Source organism: Oreochromis niloticus, linkage group LG8 (assembly GCF_001858045.2).
Source record: "Oreochromis niloticus isolate F11D_XX linkage group LG8, O_niloticus_UMD_NMBU, whole genome shotgun sequence".
Lineage (NCBI taxonomy): Eukaryota > Metazoa > Chordata > Actinopteri > Cichliformes > Cichlidae > Oreochromis > Oreochromis niloticus.
In genome coordinates, this window is record NC_031973.2 from 24,373,330 (window position 1) to 24,393,647 (window position 20,318).

Below are 20,318 nucleotides of genomic sequence, written 5' to 3' on the forward strand. Positions count from 1 at the left end.
TTCTAAGTTCTACATCTTTCTTGCAAATGCGGTGTGTATTATCAGGAAATAGAAAGTATCATATTTAGGGATGGGTATCGAAACCCGGTTCTTGTTGAGAACCGGTTCCCACTGTTTCAGTTGCTTGGAATTGTTTGCCATTTTTGCAAACGATTCCGTTATCGATTCCAGTCGCCCCGAATGACGTCACCACGTTGCGGAGTGTCATTTACCTGGCAGGGCGCCTAAGCGGCTCAAACGCTCAAAAGTTTGGTTATACTTTACGAGAACGGATGACAACGGGGCAACTTACAATACTTGCAAAGTAGATATTTCATTTAAAGGAGGAAAAACTATGAATATGCAAAAGCATTTGCTTACAAAACACGCGATGACCTTAAATGAATGTCGTGTTTTTAATTCCGCTCCGGACTCGTGAATCTCAACCCAGCAGCAGCGGTAACGTTTGCACCTCCTCTCCCGTTAATACGGCAGGTAAATAATCAGCTAACAGTGCATATTATGTTAGCGCGATCTGCCTTATTACAAAACCTGCCATTACTGTGCATTTAGGTGACCATGATGAGAGAGACAGAGTCTGGCTGGCAGTTGTCGCTGCAGTCTACCGTTACCGTCTCCTTTCAGGCCAGGATAGACGAATGTCACCGAGCAGTGACTAAGTTTGTGGTAAAAGGCTTGCACCCATTTGCACCCATTTGCCCCAATTTTAATTGAATGTGTTTAATTGTAGGCAGGGACATTACTGGATATTCTTGTGTAATTGCTACAGAATAATTTATGTTATACTTTGTTATTACTACAGAAGAATATTTATTTTATTATTTTACATTTACAATTTTTTTTCCTGGGGACCCTGTGACACCCCATTGAAGAGCCGTAGGCTGTGGATCTCTTAAGATCTCACTGTTGGGTTTGTAAGGCCATGTTACTCCTAAATTTCTATCTTGTTCAAAGAGAAGATATAAAACAAAATTCTAAGCTAATCGACCTTAGTGTTCTCCTTTTTAAAAAGAATCGATAAGAGAATCGATAAAGAATCGAATCGTTAAACAGAATCGAAAATGGAATCGGAATCGTGAAAATCTTATCAATACCCATCCCTATTCATATTAAGATTTCAATAAGGACAGATCATTAGAAAGAATGAACATGATTTACTGATGAACAGAATATTGATAGATGTTTGGTGGTCAGACTCCGATGGCCTGTCTCAGTGGGCCAGAACCCCAGTTGTGATAAGGATCAGAGCAGGACCCCCCCGGAGCCTAGATGCTTGTTGTGGAGATGAAGGTGACTTGAATGGAGCTTGAGGGATGAGGGGTGGAGATGGGGAGGGGGAGGGGGTGGGTTGCACAAAGGCATCTGCGAAGGAGAAAGACAGATGCGCAGGGAGATTTCAAGTATCCGGCATGAATGCTGATTGGCCCGGAGAAGGCCGGGAGAAGGTGATTGGACTACACTAGTGACGGTGTAGCCCCTCCTTTAGTCTGGTTCTCCCAGATGTTTCTTCCTGTTAAAAGGGCGTTTTTCCTCCCCACTGTCGCCAAGTGCTTGCTCACAGGGGGTTGTCTGATTATTGGGGTTTTCTCTGTTTTATTGTCCTCTCTACAATATAAAGCACCTTAAGACAACTGTTGTGATTCGGCTTTAAATAAATGAGACTGAATTGAAAAATTTAATTAAATTTTTTGAAAATACATTAATAAAAGCTGCAGTCGAAAACTTTTTTCATTTGATATCAATTACTAAACATTTAAAAAAATTTTACTAAACAGTGAAATGAATTCTACATGAGTACTATATTCACATAAATAAAAGAATTCAAAATTATATCAAGTATATTAAAAATGTGTTTCAACAGGGCATTTTGTTTGACTGCACTAAAAACGTCTTAAAATACATTTTAAAAAAACAAAGAAAAAGTGAATTTATACAAAATAAGGATCAATAAGGGAAACTAAATATCATGTCACCTTACAGGCACAGACACTGACCCATGCAGTGTGAGAAGAGTATATACAAATTCTGGCCTTTTGTGAATTCCAGCTCTAATAAAAAAAATGTTAGCACAATGAGAAACATTATTAAAACTCACATAACATCAGCAACTCAGTTTTAGTGTGCTATTAGGATTTTTTTTTTAAATAGATCTCTGCTAAGGCTAAGAATGATGATGATAGCAGTTAGAGTAGACAACAACAAAAGGCTTAGGGCAGCTGCACAGGAAGTCATTCTTGTGTGTGTGTGTGTGTGTGTGTGTGTGTGGGTGTTCATTCATGAAAATCACAATGAATACACAAATAGAGACATGTAATGTTTACAGTGACTTACCTGCAGAAAGCCTGCTGTAAATTCTAGTCTGCCAAACCCAAATGAATCAGGTGAGAAGTCTCTAATCTTGTCCATTGAGCCCAAATAAGTTTTTCAGCATTTATCTAGATTTTTAATCAGCTGATATAATTCTGATTATGAATTTTAAGAGAATCCCTCTGTTTTGGGAAGTCATAGTATACATTTTAGTTTATGAATCTATGAGCACAGCATCTGAATTAATGTGAGACCTTCCCAAGAGCCATCCAAATTGTAGACCAGATGAGCCAAATTTTTGGGGTGCCTTCTGGGCACGCTCAGAATATAAATGTTTTTCTTTTCCTTCTTCTGTTTCTGCCTTTAAATTGTTTAATTTAATGTGTAGTGGTTTACACATTACACATTCCTCATTGTTATGAAGTGGGGCAGTGAATGTGTAATTTAAAATGAAGACGTAATTACACAGTGTGGACATTTGAGCTCATTTCTAAAAATAATGATTAATAGAAGCTGTTATTATAGTTTGCTCTTAAACAAGCAGTGTAACCATGTTATCTTCGCTCCGTCTAAAAATGTTCTGCGTCCATCTACTGGCTGTTAACTCCAGCGTAAATTGGGTGATGGAATCGAACTGCTTCGCCACTTTCCCTCTCATGCAGCGGCCCACCCCTCTCGGTCCCAGTCTCCTTTGCTTTCGACATCAGCCCGGTCTATTTTTAGCTCCATCCAAGGCAAGCGGGAGAGGGAGAGGGAATGACACAATCCCTTGTAGACTGGCGGATGAGAGGAGGAGGTGGAGGAAGGAGAGAAGAAAGCGTGGGCGCACTGAGGATGGGTGCTCATTTGAATACTCATAGAAAGCAGCTGCGCTTACAAAGGTGGTAGGATGGGCGATGAACGCGGATTCGGTGGCGAAAATCAATAGAGGGCTCAGCCTCTGACGGTTTTGGATGATTAGCGTAATGAATAAGTGGCGCATTATAATGAGTTACATGGGACAGTATGACGTGATGGAGCATTGAAAATAAAAGTGAGGGATAATTGGTCTTGCCTGAGTGACAGCATTTTTTTGTTTGTAGTATTCAAGATTACATTAAAGGTTCTCCTGTATGTCTCTGGTAATCTCTTTTTAAGAACGTATTGCTTACACTTTTTTTGCCTGCTTTGCTTTCCAGTCGCAGTTTCTTTCTAAACAGTTAATTTTGTCTTTTCTATCACTGCTTTGTTGATTTGTTTTCAAAAGGTTGATTAGAAAGTAAACAAAGTATGACATAAAGCTTTTGGTAGTGCTCAGTTTAGTTAAAAGAGAAACGCAAGGAGGGGTACTAAGAAATGGAAATAATGGATTTGTGAGCTATTTCGAGCTCAAATTCAGCTTTTCTCATGTTATGGAGTTCTTTTTTTTACCTGGTAAGTCACCATGGTAACTTATGCTGAACAGTAACCTGGTGGGGAGCAGCTTATATTTAGAGTTTTATTCTAAAAGTGGCCCAAAGTCCCAGGTTTTTACTGATTCCATGTTTTAAATATAGATTCTCTGCTGTTAGGCTACACTTTATATGTGCAACTTTTAAGCTGTATCTTAATAACGCCAGCAGTGCAAATTATGCATTACATTGTCACTGGAATTTGCATGTATTCAGTTGGTGATGCAGAAAATACAGAAATGTTTTCATAGTTGGTCCTATTCTGGTGCTACATCTGTAGCACAAAATTAATTTCACTTTGATTTGTTGACAAAGGGATTTCCACACCTGCCTTATCAGGCTATGGGACAGAAACCTTTATTATTTAAAAGCATCCAGTTTAAAGTTTGAAAGCTCTAATGTGCAGCAGAGAAATAAACAGGATTTATTTTTGGAATTGAAATAATTAACTGTTGGTTATCTGATCACTCTGAGTGCTAAAACTCAAGATTAATGATTTCCTATAGCATTAATTTTCAGTCTTAACATCAACAGTCTTGCATTTTTATGTTCTTTATAGACTTTTATCATCATCCTGTGAAAAAATGTCTGACTAGAGTAGGTGGCGCTCATAGGGATCATTTGGTATGAGCATGCACAGAGCCTAAAGCTTAGAGCTAAATGTTCACTGATTGGTAGTTAGTGCAACAAAATACATACATAATCATGGTAGCTGTTATGCTTAACCCCTAAATAACTTGATGGCAGCTGAAAAAACGCCAACTAGTTTTAATTATTAATGGCAGGTTAATTACACTGCAGCAAAATTAGAGTTCTACTTCAAGTGGGAGTTTAAGTCCAGTTGTTAGCGTTTCTCTATGTTTTAGGGAATCGCCATGTTTCAACAATCTGTAAGGGGAGAGATTAGCCAGAGGGGCGAGTGTAAATGAGGAATAGGTACATCAGCTGGAGCCTTTGGTAGCCTACTTCTAAGGAGACATAAGCAGAGTTAGTCCACACAGACAAGATAGAGAGGACGAATAGAGAGTGGGTGGGGGAGAGAAAGAAAGATTGTGAGCCTCACCCAAAGAATAAGGGATGACTATGATTGCAGCTCTGTAAAAGCTGCGAGTGCTAATAGAAAGCTTTTTAGCCACATCACAGAGCCATTTTCATCATCTCTTTTACACCATAGAAATTATAGAAGACGGATTTTGCGTCCAGGTCTGAAAAGTAAATATGGAAGTGTGCATGTGGTTTATCAGTCGGATTCACTCCTACCTTTTTAATGCCTGTGTTATAAATGTACACTGAAAAACGACCAACTATTTGGTAACAACCAACTGTTACCAAATACTTGTTCACAGGGGGTCGTCTGATTGTTGGGGGTTTTCTCTTATTACCCTAAGGTTTCTTAACCCACAGTATAAAGTGCCTTGTGTCAAATTTTGTTGTGATTTGGTGCCTTATGAATAAAAGTGAATTGTAATTGCAGTGTAAGGCTTGTTTGTTTTGTTTGTTTTGTTCTTTTTGTCTCTGTCAGTTTACACAAAATGCAGACTTATTTGGACATTGAACATAGTAGCAGCTGTGGTTTATATTATGTCCCACAGAATGAGTACAAAGGGCAGTAAGGAGGAAATCCTGAGCTGCTGCAGCCACCCTCATAATGCTGTGTGAATGACTCCACTAATGACACCAAATAGCAATTCAGCAGCAATTTCCCCAGTCTGGTGAAAAACAAACAACAGCCACAGAGCTTGTTTCCAAAATCAACCTTTGCATTTAATTCAGCGCTTTAGAAGCTTAACAGTAAACAAGAAAAATGTACACTGGTACACATATTTCAGAAGGACAAAAAATAAGAATTCTTGATAAATATATTTGGTATTTCTGTTGCTTTAAATAAAGGAACCATATCAAAGTCTGACTTCATGCACACCACGGCACTCACACACACTGAACTCGACTGAAAAAAAACTTTACGTATTTCCGTGTCTGTTTTAGGCTACTATATTACTGGTGCCCATAGGCCTGCACAGCTTACATTAAATGTACCATACATAGAAATATTAATGTAGCAAGTAAAAGGCACTCAGAGAAAAGCTTGGACATGCCAGTAAACTCAAAGCAAATTGACCACAACCACTTAAAGCAACTGGATAGTTTCATTCCAAAAACACAACATTTTTATTTAAAATCAGATCTTTTTACATAAAGTAAAAAAAACTCCATCTTAAAAGTTGTAACTGATTATGTGCTTGATTTTAGTTACAAATTTATATTGTCTGGGTTGGTTACTTGGGATGAAACAATCACAGTTTGCAATCACTGCAACATAGCTGAAAACACTACAACCACAACCGCCAGCTGAAACCAAAAAAAAAAAACTGTTGGCAAGTGCCTCAGATAGATGCACACTGTACTGTGTCTCTAAATCTGTCTTACTCAAAATAGAGTGTACATAAACAATATAAATAATCTTTACACTCTGTACAAGGATGTTCGTAAGACACTCACTGTTGGAGGTACATTCAGAAATGAGGCTACACTCTCAGTTAGTACCTACAGCATTTATGATATGTAACTCAGAAGAATACTCGATATAGGAACAGATATGCTCGCACACAGCTGAATGCTTCTACAAAGCGAGGATTATCTTCGCTTTTATAAGCCAGCTGTGAAATAAGCCCACGAAACTGGACAGTTGACACGTAGCGGGATGGAGGCAGACGAGGGAGGGGGAGAAAACAAATCATTAGTTGTAGCTTTAGTGTACACACAACCAACATGGTACACATACGCACTTGTACAACTGCTGCTCCGAGTAACTCCATGCAAAAGTTGGAGATGATAATTTTCAGTTAAGTACATTAACAGCTACAGCCGACACAGAGCTGCTGGGTTTTCTACACACTTCCTGCTGCTAATAACCATGAACTACTACACCTATTGTGGTCAGCTTACTGCTACAGCTTGGCCCTAAGACGGAGAAGGATTTTTGCTATTGTTTTGGAGAAATAAGTGATCTAGTCACAGCAGAAAATGTTTCCAAAAAAAAGAACGATGTTCAGGACAGGTTCTTTGCGATATACACCACCGCGCGTCTCGTCTTATCACTGAGGAACAAGGTAAATTTGTTTAAGCCTGTCCTCTGGGATCTAGTAGCTAATATGAAGAGCAGTAAAACCCCCTTTCTTTGAGAGTGTAAGAATGGAAGGTACATAAAGGAAAGAATTGATTTTCCCCTCACTGCAACCACCTAAACGCTCAGCAGCGCTGAATTTGTTCGGTTCAGCGGGAGTCGTGGAATAGAGGAATCGGGCCAGCGAGCCTGAAGCTGTTATACACCAGTCTGTATGATATGCATGTAATGGGATTCCTTGACATAGTGTAAAAATATGGACTATATATTAGCGGTGGGCGTAGTCTCACGTCAAAAGCAAGTTGTACATGTGACTGAGAAACAAAGGCCTCTGCATGTATCAATCACACGGTTGTCCATGCATTTTACACTAAACTTTGAAGTTATCCCTACAGTCGGGCTTCTTTATGTCACAGGATCAGGTACCCTCTGCTGGTCATGAGAAAAAAATGTAAGTTCACAGATTGGCTACGTCCATCTTTCTTATAATCTATGATAAGTCCGAAAGTGCTGACGGAATGCAAGTTTGACCACACCATTACCTCCAAAAAGATTAGCACTTTATGGCGTAGTGATTTCTATTGATCTGACATAACTGGAATTTTTGCCCCTCCGAAACAAATCTTTATTGCAGGAAGTGTTTAGGACTGGTGACAGCAGAATGGAATTCAGAGAGAGATATGAGGAACACGCTGAGTTTCATATAATGAGTGTGCTTTGGGATGATTCCTCGCCTCTTCCTTAGATGCGACCCCTCACTGACTCCCTGGCACTTTCACCTAATGAGTCGCTGCACCGGAGCCGCTGGAGACAGAGTGTACGTGCCAAAAGGGCAGCTCTGTTGTGGCAAGGGGAAATCATGCTTCATTTAGAAGTGCAGTTCTCCTTCAGTAATCCAATAATAAAAATTGTTGTCTCTTTGTAAACTAATTGAATGGGTGGGGGTTGAGCTGATGCGCACGGCCACGAATGTCAGATCAGATCGCTCGTTTGATACTCTTGCTCTACCGTATCCAGAAAGGCTCGTCTGGTCACTGTTAACTCCCCTGTCCCGCACAATCACACCTCTCTTTATCCAGTAACCTGCAGCAGAGTGATTCAGAGGTATTAAGTACTGTAACTATTCCTGAGGTGCCTATGTCTCATACATTTCCACAGCACAGCGAGGCCAGCCTTGGAGCAATGATCTGTAATGTGCTTTAAGCTCCGCTTTCATCCAGGTGGATCCATTACTGGACTGAACAGAAGAGTGGAGAGGGAAGGTTTGTATGGAGTGTGCAATGTGTATTCTACCCTGTGTATCTGGTCAGGATGATGGTGCCTTTGCTAGGTTTTCTAAAGTTTAAGGTGTTACAAAGTTTACCTGGCAGAAATACTAACAATGACATCCAACTTTTTTCAGTCTTTTCAAGTTCAGGCCCTACAACTTCTTGTCTTTTTCTTTTTTAGTTGTCCTTCTCATTCAAAAGGTCCAACTCCGACTGCTCTGTCCCCTCTGGAATACATCAGCCTGAACAACACCCTCCATCACAAAGTACTCTGATCGGCAGTGAAGAATCCACCTTCTTTCTTTTTCCTCCTCCTCAGTCTGTGGGCCCTCCAGCAGACTGCCGCCACAAGCAACATCACGACGCCAACACACAGCAGCGCCACAGACACTACTTTGGTCTGGAGCAGCGTGTTAAAGGTAAACGTCACCCCGGTTCCTGCCATGCCGATCACCAGAGATATCACGCCGAACGGGAACACACAGCGGTACCAGGACTTCTCTGTCCCGCCTGTAGCCTGGGCGAGCCTCTCCAACGTTGGGAGAGACTCTGGAGGTTTAGCCGAACACCTTCCGACACTTCCCTCCATCTCCCCTCCTTCGCCACAGCCGTTCAAACCCTGGTTCTCAGAGTCCTGGGGCAAGTTGTTGGCCTCGCTGCTGTTGCCGCAGTCCAGGTCCGGATGAAGGACCGAGGCTGGGGGCTGGCGGCCCGAGGAGCAGCCCATCTCAGAGCTGCCGTCCTTGGGTGACGAAGCGCGAAAAGCTGCCCGTCGGCAGCGGGGGTCCTCTTTGAGTACGTTTGATGATTGCTGCTGCCGTTTATGATGCTACAGGGGGTTTCTCTGAAGCCGCTTCGAGTGCTGTCAATGACAGAGAGGTTGCTGCTACTGGTCTTGTTGTTGTTGCTCTCAGTACTTAATGCCAGCATGTGCCTGCAACTGGAGACACAGAGAGAGAAGACCTGAAAATAGAAAGCAGGAGATGGGGGGAAGAAGAAAAAATAGGGCAAGACAGAGAAGAAAACACAACTACTGAGCAAACATTCCAAGAGGGCTGGAGACATTCACAGGAAAAGGATGAAAAGAAAGGAAAAATAAAGCCAACAGATGAGACAAATCTGCTACAGAGAGGAGGCACTTACCCGTTATTTTCAGTATCCATCAATGAGTGAATGTTTTCAGTGCAGCCTCGTCTCCTGAGCGGCTCGCAGCAGCAGAAGCACCACAGTGTGCCTGTGTGTGTTGTGATGCCGATGTTCATAGGACTATATAATGACAGAGGAGAGGAGGTGGAGCCTGTAGGACCTGCTCAATGAGATGCAAGCATCTGATTGGCTCCCCTGGCAGAGTGATTCAGGGAGGAGGGGCTGAGATGAGGTTAACCGTTCAGCGGTCTCATTCACTGATCTTAATTCATTATTTAGTGTGACATGGAATTTGAGATACCCCTTAAAGGCACTGCCTTTTTTTCATTATGGGCAGAATATAAATGACACTGATACAGAAACGAGAAAAAGATGCTGCTTGACAATGAAATCGGAGCAACAAATGTAATGGGCATGAATACTATGACACCACATCCCGCAGTTCTGTCCCTTTTTTCATTTTCACTGCTGCTGTCACACATGTTATCAGGGTTATGTGAAAATCTCCAGTGTCTCCAGTTGTGTTACAAGACAGTACAAGATCCCCACCCCAGGGGTGACAGTGGAATATAATTACAGTCAGATAGAAACCTTGTATCTGCAAAATGTCATCTTTTCAGGAAGAAAAGTGGGACCACTAAAACTGAGATAATTCAGTTCTTAATAGTTTTAGTCAAATCCATAAAGGTCACAGAGAAGCAAGACATGCAATTAGTAAAGATTGAACAGCACCCAAATTTGTATTTTTTTAAACAGCTATTCATAATTCAGAATTGAAGTGAAAAATTTCACATGAACTGAAAACACAAGTCTCCCCATTCGCCCACCCTTGCTCTCGGTTCTTCAGTTGTAATCCGGTGCTTCTGTCTTTGTGTCTCCCTGCAGAAAAGCATGATGGTTAACCTCGTTATGGTCATGTTTGTGTCACATTTCTCCAGCATGTATCTCTTATGCTGTTCAGAAAATGACAGTACGACACGGGAGCCAACTGTTAGCATGTTTCCCTACGAATAGCTTTTGTTATATAATAGATTACTACTTTATCAATGTCCATATGTGTGTGTGTGTGTGTGCACTGATCTGTATATTCCATAGTTATCTGCTTTCTCAAGGCGCTGAAATGTTCCAATATGCAGCATCTGCTGTAATTAGCCCTAGCCCAATTTTGGTCGATATCTCACGGGCACAGTTCCTTTGGAGGCAGATTAACTCTCATTGGGTGAATTTAACTGCAAATTTCCTATTAATAAGGTCCTATAAAAATAGTAAAGACTGACAGCATTTAATATTCAAACTGAAACCACGCCGGCTAAATACTGAATCCGTGCTCCCTCACTAACTTATTAACAGAAGTGACGTCAAAAGCATTGAGCTGTGCCACGGGCTGCAGGCCATAGCTGTTTGTCACCATCACTCACCCTAAAATGACACTAAAATAACAAAAATGACAACTGCAAATGGATGAAATCCCACACTTTCATTCACAAAACAGGCAAAGATGACATATGTATATATATGGTAAATGGACTGATTCTTATATAGCGCTTTTCTACTCTCCCGGAGTACTCAAAGCGCTCTATACAACATGCCACATTCACCCAATCACACCCATTCTCACAAGCACTTTATCTGTAATTAGTGCTTTTTCTAACTACATTCACACACATTCATATATATATATATAGGGAGAGAGAGAGAGCGAGAGCGAGAGAGAGAGAGAGAGAGAGAGAGAGAGTCATTATTAATGAATGATTATTGGCTCCTGTGCGTTCTTGGCTATGAAATGTTGCTTTGTGTCCATGCAGCTCATAGCACTAAGTTAAGAAATAGTAAGCAAATAAATAGATCTGGCCAATCAGACCACTGCGCTTGGCAACAAGTGCACTTGCAGCTTAAAACATATACAGCATCTGATTATATAATGCTACAAAAATAGTAAAATGATAATAAAGTCGTGATACAGCTTCAATTCCTGGATCTGCCTGCTGCTACCTTTGCTTGATGTCAACTTAATTTTTTCCCCAGTGTGTTTTTGTGGGACAAATTTTTGCAAAAACCAATGCTTTCGGTGTGTAATGGCTTTCAATTGTAACTGTTGCTAGCAATGAGCAATTGTTAATTTGTTTTAATATTAAAAAACACAAGGGAAGTGTTTCTGGGGAGACAATAACCCGACGGACCAGTTGCAGGAACCCAAAACATGGTAGGTGTGTTTTATCATGATTCATATAATACTGATGATGGATTTTTAGGCTAATAGTTATGCTAACACACTTACCTCTCATCTTTTCTTTCCTCACAAAACTGACAGATCCTCCACTTCTTTTAAGTGTCTCCCACTGCAATTCTTAGTATATTTTGGTTCCTGCAACTGGTCCGTCGGGTTATTGTCTCCCCAGAAACACTTCCCTTGTGTTTTTTCCTATTTCTTTTTTCTTTTTTCCTATTTCCATTGTCATTTTTCCTATTTCCATTGTGTTTTGTGTGCTTTTGCAGCGTTTTTCTTATTGCTGGTGTTTTCTTAAGTTGCAGTCCATTTGGCCTCTCAGGGCCACCGTACATATGGGTTTTTTGTGCAATTGTTTAAAACAAACAAACAAACAAACAAAAAATGGATGTGACGACAAGGGGCCGGTCTGATTTTAAAACTGGATTCTCATTGGCTAACAACTTGCGATTGAGAATTCATTAGTCAATGAGCTCACCACATATAAAAAACTTTTTAGCTAAGATTTATAAAACAGATCATTTTTTATTCAGTAATACCCAAAATGAGTAACTAACACCAGAAACCCATGAGCTAAGTGTTAACAGGGATCAAGTCAGAAAACAGTTTTTCCGGTACATTTTTATAGGACTCACAGTGTTGGATTTTTTTATTGCTTTGTTTTGTGTAACCACAGCTATCGCCATCTGGTGGCCATCAGATAGAATGCAGGTTTTAAGACGCTTCTGTACTGACTTAATTTTTCACTTTTTATTCTGTGTACGTTTAACTGATAACTTGGCATTATAAAAAATAAATAAAAATAAAACATCAAAATCAGGAAGGCAGAGGCAGAAGGTCAAGAGCCAAGAGACAGGTAAGCAAAAGCAATTATCAAAATAAAACAGGAAGATAATGGAAAAGACAAAACAGTGACAAAGCAGCTAGGAAGATAAGAACATTAGAAACATGAAAGTCTAAACAGCTAAAGGCTGAAAAAAGAATATATACGCAAGGCCTGTGTTTTCATCATGAAACCCAAAAGCCGTTTGTGAAACATTAAAATAAATTATGTTAACAGAAACATTACGGCATGTTACAGTCCAATTTTTGACAAGTTGAACAGCTCAACAACTGAACAAAAATGATAAATCATCTTCCAAATGACAACTGATGATAACAGTGTGTGTATATATAAGCTAGCTTATTCATTGTGCTTTTTACTCAGGCAGGAAACAGCTATCCTATTTGCCTATTTGTTTGCTTTGTTTTTTGTTTCTGTTTTTGTTAGAGAGATAATATCTAGATAAGCAGACATCTTATCTAGCCTGAAGACAAGGCGACCAAGCTCATAAACAACCCCCAGGTGTTGAAAAAGACAAGAAAACCCATTCTACAACCAAAAAATGAAAAAGAAATCACCATGTTTAATGGGCCTTGTCTGATACTTGTTACACCGGATCCCCTCAGACTCTGCCAAGTCTGTTTTTGTATCACAGTCAGAGAGAAGCCTTTACGTAGAAAGGTAACCTGCTTAATCTGGAGATAAATCACTTGAGAAAGGCGCAGGCAGCGAAGGTGCCGTTACCTTGGCTTATTTGTGTGGTGCACATTGTTGTCTTTGTGTTTCTATTTGAGGAAGATGGTCAGTCTAATAACAGAATCCTTCAATAAAGGAACAGTATGAGTGTTTCAACTGACATGGGGAGAAAAAGAAAAAAGGGTGGGAGCTGGAGGCGGGGGACGAATGGATGAGAGCTATAGAAAGATCTTACATGCTACTGTCCGCTGTGCTGTCGTCACCCGTTCACGCTCTGCAACAATGAGGAGCTTTGTGCCGAAGATAGGCACGAAGAGACACACATACCCACACAGGCACACACACATAAAACCACCCACTATGCACACACACACAGACCGAGATCCCTTATGGGTCAGTGGAGCCGATGATTGTTTATCAGGAGGTGAGATGAACAAAAAGATAATAAGTGGGAAAAAAAAAAAAAAAAAAGTGGGAAATGCTGCTTCCATGTGTTGCTGCACAGCTGATCCAGTGCAAGGCAGTGTTTTTACAGACCTTTGCAGACTGTTTTTTCTTCAGTTTAGGGTTGGGAACCAAAAGTTAAGCATTCCCAATTTCATGTAATGTATCAGATAAGATGTTTAGTATGATGTTTAAAGGAGGTATGTATGTCATTTTTTAATGATTTCACATTTCTCTACAGTCTAATAAAGAACTCTATATACACATATATGTGTATATATATATATATATAAAACCAATGGAGCTACTAACCCTCAGTGGTTAGGCCAACCCTAAACCCTAACTCCAACTGTAGACTTGTTCTTCCAATACTCATTCTCACTGACACACATCATAGTGGCTTATAGGATTATAGTGGCTTTAGGGTTAGGGATACATCCATGATGGCTTCAGACGGTGAAAGCAAAACTCCCTAAAACAACACAACATCCTAATAGCACTTTAGAACTAGCTTGAAATAGATTGAAAAAAGGTAGAAAACAGTGATTGATATGGTAACATATAACCCTTTTGACTGTAGGCCAAGCTTTTTAATTGATAATTACTGTCCACAAATTATTAGGTAAATGTTGGGATTGTCTGCTGAATGAACGGCAGTCATGAGACTTTTAATGCGGATTGGACACCAATGATTAAATTAACTGGTCATCTCCACAAAACTGCAACATTCTACCTGAAGATTTTGGGTCCTTTATCTGTATATTATGACATAGACTACCCACCTTTCCTTGCTAATGGTCCACTGGCAACTGTGTCTCCCTGTTGTACAATATGACCCACCACCAATAAACACAGGAACAGCTTGAGAGTAAGAGGAGCTGAAACCACCGACATACTCCACATATTCGAATCCAATTCAGTATCCATAGGATGGCCCTGAACGAGCCCAGCACATGGATGCCCCACTCCAAAAGACAAATTCATCAGCTGCCAATGCCACACACACCCATCTCCCAAGGGCTCACGACAGAGCATGAGTCAGAGTTGTTTTGCCAGCATCAAGTCTTACAAGTGCTAGGCAGGTGGTTTTTATGTTGGGCCTGATTAATGTATGTGCACATGCCTATGTGCCTTTTTATGTGGTCTCACCCAGGTCAGCATATTTTTTCGTGTCTTTACCTGCAGTGGGCTTGTACATGGCCCAGGGCCTTCCAGGAGGACAGGAAATTTGGTGAGGTGCTGAGATAGGCCTTGGCAGGTTGAATGTTAGCTTGACGTTCATGCTGTCAGGCCCATCTGGCAGCAACCGGTGCCAAATCATGTCCTGTCAGCCTTGCTTATGCTGCCATCCACCCACATCCTTATGAACGCTTTCAGGATGTCCACTTCTCCACTTGTTCTGTTGTACCTTTTCCAAAGTATAATGCCAGTGTGGTTAGAGAGCATGGCTAAAAGTAAAGCTTCATGCGTAATGCTTAAATACCAAGATCACTGTAAATACAAATGAGCTTTTTAATATGTTGGATTCACTGAAACTCTTCTCAAAAACATTCTCAAGCAGTATCTAGCCAGGGCTGCACTGAGAGCACTTTGATATTTTGATGACATGACCATTTGGCCTAATTTTCTTCTAAATTGTACTTTATTGTCTTTTAAAGACATATGCGCTTAAAACAGTGACTGCAGAGAACAAATAAAGTCTGTGGTTAATATTGTTTCCAGTGTGTGCTTGGTGTTAAGATGTAATTATGATTTAAAGGTGACAGTACGGTGCTTTAGAACACAACAAACGATTGCTTTTGCTGTTTTCTCGAACCAGAAGTTACGATATTCAGTTGGAAATATGGAATGGTAAGTTTTCCACTACAAAACCAAGCTTTGTCTGCAAGCTTGGTTTGGAGGTTTGGTTAACAAGCTGCATCTATACACTGGGCAGATATCTGCAAAATAGCTTTTACTAATCCCGGACTTTCTCTAACAAAAACTGAAACGCAAATGTCTTGAATGGTCTGTGCCACACAGACCATCAATGCCACATAATATTACTCAGATAATTCCAATACAATACTCCCAAGGGCACCAACGACACAAAGAAAATAGAAGGGTCTAGTTTAGCAACTGCAATCAGTGCAAATGAGTCCTAGCAGTCACTGACTGGCTCTGTGTCTGGACATTAGAGGTGGTTGGATCAATCTAAGCATCGATACCAATATTAGTATTGAATATTAGTATTGAATTGATAGTAGTGCGTTAGGATCAATACGTTTTTCTATCCTCTAAATAAAGTATGTAGCCCAGTTAATTGGGTAATTATTTTCTTGGAAATGAAAAAATATACCCTAAACATTAAGCACTATGGCTGAATGTCTAGTCTACGTCACATTTAAAAAACACAAGTTGACCCAAAGTGCTTTAGAGACAGTCACAATTACATTCCAGGTTTCCATAAACCCAGTTTTAAAATACATGTAAAGCTGCAAGGTGTGTTTTGTTGCATTAACTAATTATTGTGGAAAGAAAACATCACATTTATTTAGTGGTCACTAAGTTTTTCATAGTTAGTGCTGGATCAGGTGACCCTGAATCCCCCCTTAGTTATGCTGCAATAGGTGTAGGCTGCGGGGGGATTCCCATAATGTATTGAGTATTTCTTCTTCAGTCACCTTTCTCACTCACGATGTGTTAATAAACCTCTCTGCATTGAATCATACTTGTTATTAATCTCTGTCTCTCTTCCACAGCATGTCTGTTATCCTCTTTCATTCTCTCACCCCAACCGGTCGCAGCAGATGGCCCCGCCCCTCCCTGAGCCTGGTTCTGCCGGAGGTTTCTTCCTGTTAAAAGGGAGTTTTTCCTTCCCACTGTCGCCACAGTGCTTGCTCATAGGGGGTCATATGATTGTTGGGTTTTTATCTGTATGTATTATTGTAGGGTCTACTTTACAATATAAAGCACCTTGAGGTGACTATTGTTGTGATTTGGTGCTGTATAAATAAAATTTAATTGAATTGAATGTGATAAGAATATCGCACAACACTACTGGACACACATCATTTAAACTGGACTCACCCCAACCTCCAGCATCCAAATGTAAAGGTTGCCAACTTGCTCCTGGAGCTAACCTGAAGTGGTCACTGAGGCAGAGGTTCAGCTCCAGAGGTTGCCACTGGTTAAGTGCAAGTATTTGGTTGGACAATATTACAGAAGGGTATTACAGAAACCTGCCATCACAGCAAACAGTTTGTATTGATTTGTTTTGAAATGTTCTGCTGGGTAACGTTACCATCCATGTTTACTTGGCTATATAATGCAAACCTTTTTGGCTTTAGCTACAAAAAAGAAGCATACACTTCCATGCTGACTTATCACCACTGCCATTGCTTTGGCAATGCACAGCTGTGAATTTGCAAAGCTGCTAAAGAGACACTGAAGACAAAGGTGTGTTTGGTTGTTAAATTCCAATTTCAGTTCCCTACATCCACCACAAGCACCTCCTGTCTGCTACACTGCACCGTGGAGCGCTCCATTCCTTCAAAAACAAACACTGCCTCTGATTGCAATCCAGCTAGTGATTGCATTTCAACATAATTGAGAAAGCGCAGCACAGACAAGACAATTTTTACTGCTTATTTTTCAGCAAGAATCATGTTCAGCTTCGGTGTATTGGGGTCAAGGCAAAAAAGATTCTTGGCACATAATATATAACTGTTAACCTTGGCAAAGAAACCCCTGCATCACTAGAAACCACGAAAGGTAAGTGGGGCAATTCTTTGAAAATAAAGAATTGCAAAGAATTGAATGTACTACTGTAGTAGACTAAAAATAATTAAGAATTCTTGATGCTCTATGATGCCTTGTTAGAAGAGTGAGCCACATTTGCATAGTCGTACTAAATATTCTTGCACAACAGGCTCTGTAATGTAGCAAGCACCACCTACAGAAACTTCAGCTATAAATCAGAAGAAAAGAGCATCACAGTAATGCCCACACTGCTTCAAAAGTGTGAAGTGCATGAAAACAGAGGTCCCAAAGATAGAAAAATAAAACATAAAGCAGCCACAGATTACCTCTTTAAACCTTGTCTGAACTTGCACCCACCCGGACACCACCCATGGGAACAACAGTTCTTTGAAGTCCCACCACCTCCGCAATTCACATCAGTGAGGCTAACTTTGGTGTTTGAGTTTTGTGAGTAAAATTACTAAAAAAGAAAAAGAGGGAATGAAGAATTCAAAGAAACCCTGTGAGGATTTTTTTTTAAAAAAAGCTCCCAACAATGAGAAGTAATTAGACATAAATTAAGTCAGAAAAAAGAGAAAATTGCAACACTTAGAGGATGAAGACTGCATAAAAACAAAATGGAGACAGAAACAAAGATGAATAAACGAAGGCAGACTTTACACTGAACGACCCTGATGCAGAAGAGACGAACACTGATAAAGATTCTAACAGGAGCAAGAGAAAAATGTGTCTATATGAAGCTTTTTAGAGTTTGTCATTAGTGTCAGTGAGCATGTTTTCTCAGAATCAGGTACTCTTGACATATGAGAGTATATAGAAATCACAGGCTGCTTAAAAACCACACAAAAGTCATCTTATTTTAAATATAGATTTTCGCCAATTACATAATTTTATAAATTCTAATTTACAGAAGCAGTCTCAGATTCCTTTGTGCCCTTAGGGGTTGATCTGTAGTTAAACAAATTGGATTTACTGCTCCCTTGTCATGTTTCTCATAATCTCTTGATTTCCCAGTTGACATGGTATAATTGCTGTATGTGCAATTCTAAACATGCAAGACATCAGGGGTTACAAAAGTTGATTTGCAATTGCGATACTAAGCTTTTACATCAGACAGAAGATAGAAAATGTTCTGCACACAACAGCTTACAGCTTTGGGCTGCAAACATCTGTGTACGCTAATTTTTTCTTCAAATCTTAATATAGTCTTAATATTTTCCGACTACTGTGCCAGTTCTGTCATTGTCCTTGTTGTTTGTACCTATAAATTGAAGAAATAAGTAGAAACATTTCCCAAAACAGGGTTTTTAGGTTTTTCTTAATGAAAACTATTGCGTTTGCTGATTTTTTTTGTCATTTACTATCACAACGGAAAATATTTATCTAAAACATGGCATGACTGAAACATAATTCCTATAAGTCCAAAGCTTACTGTAGGCATCAGAGTGTCATAAAGAGTGTTTTTAACAGTTTTTTCACCCCTGCCCAGTCGTGGCCCTGTAAACTGTGGCTGTAAACAAACATCTTTTGTTTGCGCAGGGCAGCCAATCAGAAAAAGATTGTCTCAAAGGTAACGAAAAGTAGAGATGCACAAATCCAGCTTTTTTCCAGTTTCGATATGATACCGATTCATCAGATGGTCTGTGGTCCCAGCCAGCACATTTCTTGCTGTTAGCTATGCATCCTTGGATTCAGCAGGTCATTTTCTGTTTTAGATTTTATAGAGTTATACTCCTCCTAAATTAAAGATGAGTCAGGAAGTAGTCTCTGTGGATTATGATGTTCATAGGCAACATTGTGATCTGTAGTGAGAGTAGGGAGCAGCTGGAAGAGAGTCTGGAAAGGTGGATGCAAGCACTGGAGAGAAGAGGGAGGAAATATCAGTAGAAGCGAGACAGAATTTATGTATGTGAATTAGAGATGGACAGGTGGAAAAGTGAAGCTAGAAATAGTGAAAGTAAATGAGTTTAAATAACTGGGGTCAAAGCAACAGGCAGTGCAAGAGAGGCGAAGAAGAGAGTGTAGGCAGTTTGGAGCAGGCTGCGATGAGTATCGGGTGATTTGTGACATAAAGAAAACAGCAAGAGTGAAACTGAAAGTCTACAAGATGGAAGCATGACCGGTTGTGATGTATGGTTTGGAGACAGAAGCACTGACAAAAACATAGGAATCCAAGCTGAAGACGTTTCATTGGGAGTGACCAGGATGGATAAGATGCTAAGATGGTTTGGACATGTGCAGGAGAGGGATAGTGGATATACCGGACAAAGGATATTGAAGATGGACCTACCAGACAAGACAGAAAGACGAAGAACTCACAGGAAGTTCATAGATGTATTGAGGGAGGACATGCATGGATGTTCTGGACAGGGTGAGATGGAGGCAGATGATCCACTGTAGCGACATCTAAAGAGAGCAGCCAAAAGAAGATGAAGAAGAATATCTGCTCATCTGATCTGACAGATGTTTAATTAGCTAAAACGGCTTGTTTCATTAACTGAAGGGCTGCACCAAGGCCAGGTATTTTGAAATTTAAATTGAAGGGTCAAAGAAAAAAATATGACGTTGAAAATGAGCACAACAGATCCCCTTTAAGTAAATGCTACTGAGGTGCACATTTCATTCTCATCTAAGTTGGAAGGAAAGTTTACTGTGGTTAGAAATGGAGAAATCTTGCTGTACCTCAGCGGAGCTGGAAGGCATCTTATTGGAAGACATCCTGAAAGTGCTGCAATTACATTTCAGGATGCCTTCAGACATTTTTAGATAGAAAATCTCAAAATAACAGCATGGAAAAACTGATTGTCTCAAGGAATTTGAACAGAATCATAAATGGACAAGTTAGTGACTCATGCATGTGTTTAACAGTTTTTATTCATAGAGGGATTCATTCTATCAGATTTTGACAACTCAGACAATACTTATCATCAGGCTCAATTACTGCTGGGCTGAGATACTTAATGATACCACATCCGTTTAGTGTGTGAACTGCCAGGCCCTTGTCAATTCCATCCACATCCACAGCAAATAGTTTCCTCCTCCTATAAATAGACCGATATCACATGATTCAAGAATAGCTGGAACTGAAATAATGTTTGTGTTCAGATTAAAA

General features: G+C 40.1%; 1 long non-coding RNA gene across 2 annotated transcripts; it reads right to left on the reverse strand.

Moving 5' to 3' along the window:
* Positions 1–5,476: 5,476 nt before the first annotated feature.
* LOC112847704 (uncharacterized) lies at positions 5,477–9,410 on the reverse strand. Of its 2 annotated transcripts, none has more exons than XR_003221432.1 (2): positions 9,273–9,410; positions 5,477–9,092 (listed from the first exon to the last, which is right to left on the reverse strand). It is a non-coding gene; the product is annotated as an uncharacterized LOC112847704 (long non-coding RNA). The 2 variants fall into 2 exon arrangements; XR_003221433.1 differs by having other exon boundaries at positions 5,477–9,069; positions 9,273–9,407.
* Between the last annotated feature and the right edge of the window lie 10,908 nt (positions 9,411–20,318).